The sequence below is a fragment of the Schistocerca gregaria genome, unplaced genomic scaffold (assembly GCF_023897955.1).
Source record: "Schistocerca gregaria isolate iqSchGreg1 unplaced genomic scaffold, iqSchGreg1.2 ptg000045l, whole genome shotgun sequence".
In the NCBI taxonomy this organism is placed as follows: domain Eukaryota; kingdom Metazoa; phylum Arthropoda; class Insecta; order Orthoptera; family Acrididae; genus Schistocerca; species Schistocerca gregaria.
Window position 1 is genome coordinate 350,001 of NW_026061703.1, and position 3,603 is coordinate 353,603.

The window sequence follows — 3,603 nt, forward strand, 5'->3', positions numbered from 1 at the left end:
AGATCGGGGAAGAGTTTTCTTTTCTGCATGAGCGTTCGAGTTCCCTGGAATCCTCTAGCAGGGAGATAGGGTTTGGAACGCGAAGAGCACCGCAGTTGCGGCGGTGTCCCGATCTTCCCCTCGGACCTTGAAAATCCGGGAGAGGGCCACGTGGAGGTGTCGCGCCGGTTCGTACCCATATCCGCAGCAGGTCTCCAAGGTGAAGAGCCTCTAGTCGATAGAATAATGTAGGTAAGGGAAGTCGGCAAATTGGATCCGTAACTTCGGGATAAGGATTGGCTCTGAGGATCGGGGCGTGTCGGGCTTGGTCGGGAAGTGGGTCAGCGCTAACGTGCCGGGCCTGGGCGAGGTGAGTGCCGTAGGGGTGCCGGTAAGTGCGGGCGTTTAGCGCGGGCGTGGTCTGCTCTCGCCGTTGGTTGGCCTCGTGCTGGCCGGCGGTGCAGGATGCGCGCGCCTGCGCGGCGTTCGCGCCCCGGTGCTTCAACCTGCGTGCAGGATCCGAGCTCGGTCCCGTGCCTTGGCCTCCCACGGATCTTCCTTGCTGCGAGGCCGCGTCCGCCTTAGCGTGCTCCTCCGGGGGCGCGCGGGTGCGCGGATTCTCTTCGGCCGCCATTCAACGATCAACTCAGAACTGGCACGGACTGGGGGAATCCGACTGTCTAATTAAAACAAAGCATTGCGATGGCCCTAGCGGGTGTTGACGCAATGTGATTTCTGCCCAGTGCTCTGAATGTCAACGTGAAGAAATTCAAGCAAGCGCGGGTAAACGGCGGGAGTAACTATGACTCTCTTAAGGTAGCCAAATGCCTCGTCATCTAATTAGTGACGCGCATGAATGGATTAACGAGATTCCCGCTGTCCCTCCGCGCGAGCGCACGCGCGCGTTTCGGCTCCCGCGTCTTCGTCGCGTTCATCCCGGAAAAGTGTCTTGATTCCGTGGAAAATCGGCACAGTGCTTTCGGGTATCATTCTACAACGCGTGTAAAAATTTCAAGGCCGTACGTTTCATACTTTCCGATTTATGGCAAGTTTAGTGAAAAGTGTCTTGTGCCGCGTGTGAATCGGGTTACCGCCGAGGTGGCCACTGCGCGCGCACTACTGGCCACGCGCTTTCGCCTCACACACTTTCGCGGATAGTGTGAAAATTTACGCTCCGATATCGGTGAAACTGTGAGCAAATCTGCGCCGATACATATCACGTCTCGTGCTCAAATTTTATCGTTCTACGTAAAATACTTCCCGTAATATTACCAGTTGTGTGAAATACGCGATGCTGTTCTGTGCGAGTGTTTTTTGTGCGTTTTCCCACGATATTTTGAGTGCGTAAGAGTGCTCCGATACCGATGAGAATTTGATCGTAGTTCTACAACAGTGCCACGATTATTCTACAGGAAGCAGATCTGCATTATATCACTGGTGATCAAGTTATAAGTACTTGTCTCCGGCCTACAAGTGCGGCAGCAATCTACACATCTTCCTCCAAATACAAGTGATTATAGTGCTTCATCTTAAATCAAAATACGCCATTGGAGTTGTGGAAAGTTCCTGAGATGCTGTGGAAGACATCATCACAGTAAGTGCAGCGGCATTTGCATAATAACGGGGTCCTTGACATTGTTTGAAAGCTGCCTGTCGGCGCCGCCTTACCGGCGAACCAGAGAGCAGAGGTGGAATACAGACCCACTTGTTGAGAGCACATGCGCTAGCAACCCGCTGAAGTAACTAAAATCCCAGACAGACAGTGTGAAAGAGCAGTCTTTCCTCAACCTATATGTATGCGCAAAATAATTTTAAGTCTTTTAGTTTAGGAAATCAAATAGCTTCTGCTGCAAAGTGCGCTGACTGGCACAAATAGGCGACGGCAAGCGCGTCTAAACTCAGTGACAATTTATCGGCTAACTGTTACACAAGTGAAAATCCCAGATAGACAGAGTGAAACAGCATTCATTCCTCAATCACTATGTATACGTAGAATAGTTGTAAGGTCTCTAGATTTTAAAATTTAATTAAATAGTTTCTGTGCAGAATAGGGCAGAGGGCAGGCGCGAGTTCAGCTTAGTCCCTTACGACAAATTAAGGTCAATGTAATTCTAATACAGTGGTAGGGTACACTCCTCTTGATCACCCCCAGCGTTTTTTTTTTCCGTGCATGCGACTGCGGCACGTCGATGTTATTCTAGGTCATTATTTCTCTTGGAGGTGTTATTATATGTACAATGTAACATAATCCAGTGATATTGTTGATATTAATTGATAATGTTCAGTGTTTAAAATAATTTTTAGACACAGACAATCTGAATCAAAATTGTTCTTGTTGTGGCCCGCGCTGTCCGAACATGCGATGTGCCAGGCGCGAAGCTAGTTTGAGCCCCTTGGCCACCCCCTGTGTTTACTGTCAAAAAGTAAATTGATGTTGTCGTGACGTGCGCTCTCCACCCATGTGATTGCGGCACTTATTTCTAAGGAATGTGACAAGATAAGGACAATGCAATCTAATACAGTGGTAGTGCACACATTCTTTAGTCATGCTCAGTGACTGAAAAATAATTTTAAATTGATAGTGTGAATAATGAAACCTTGTTATTCGCTACTGGCGCTGTCCGTAAATACGATTACAGTCGATGGGAGGCTACTATAGGCTCTACGCCTTCCAAATCTGAGAAGATATGAATAATATAACCTAACAAAGTGTTGGCGTAAACCTCCCTCAGCCGCGAACAGTGATTAAAATAATTTTTCAGTCTCATAGTGTCAATAGTTAAATTGTATTTGCTGTGGGGTGCGCGATCCGCAAATGCGGGTGGAGCTGGTGCGAAGTTAATTTACTGCCGTCCTTCTGCAAATTCTGGAAAGATATGGACAATTTAAACTAATACAGTGTTAATGTACACCATACTCCGCCACGAGTGTGAATTTCCGATTTGCTGGACCTGTGTTTTTGAAGCCGCGGCAGCGAGCGGACCCTACAGAGCGCAACAGACTGCCCCCGCCCACCACCCCGCGAGAGCGACCGCATTCCAGCGCCCGGCCGGCTCGGTCGCTGCAGGCAGGCAGCCGACGCGCTTGTCCCCAGCCCGCCCAGGTAGGCTCGTCCCCAGGCGGCCGGTGAGGACCAGAAACCAGCTCTGCAGCAGCACTACGCGCTGTGCTAAGCCACTCGCGACTAACGAACCGGCGGAGTGTTTCACGCGCAAGTGTACAATAGCGGATTCTACAAGGACGCACTTAATAACTCGAGAAAAGGCCACATGAAACACACAAGGTAACACCCAAAAACAAAACAAGAATGGGAACAAACAAAGAAATGTCGCCTACAATAACAGAGCCCAACAGAAACTCGCTGGCCCCCATGGAGAACGATACCTCCAAATCCCAGGAAGATCTGGAAAACATGGCAGCTATGAGGGAAGAAATAGTGGCGTTCCTTTTCAATGAAACAAACAAGATAAACAATGTCCAGAAAAAGTTTATTTTGGGAAAATTATCAGCATATGAGCAAATTGTGCGGAGATACGAAATGGAAATCTTGGAACTGAAAACGGAACTCAGGTGCACTAAAGCTGCCCAAGCTGCAAAAATACCAGTACAGGAAACATATGCTTC

The 3,603-nt window shown here is 49.0% G+C and overlaps 1 pseudogene; it reads left to right on the forward strand.

Annotated features, from left to right (window-relative positions):
- LOC126301199 (large subunit ribosomal RNA) overlaps positions 1-887 on the forward strand; it is a 2,976-nt pseudogene extending 2,089 nt beyond the window's left edge.
- Positions 888-3,603: the final 2,716 nt, after the last annotated feature.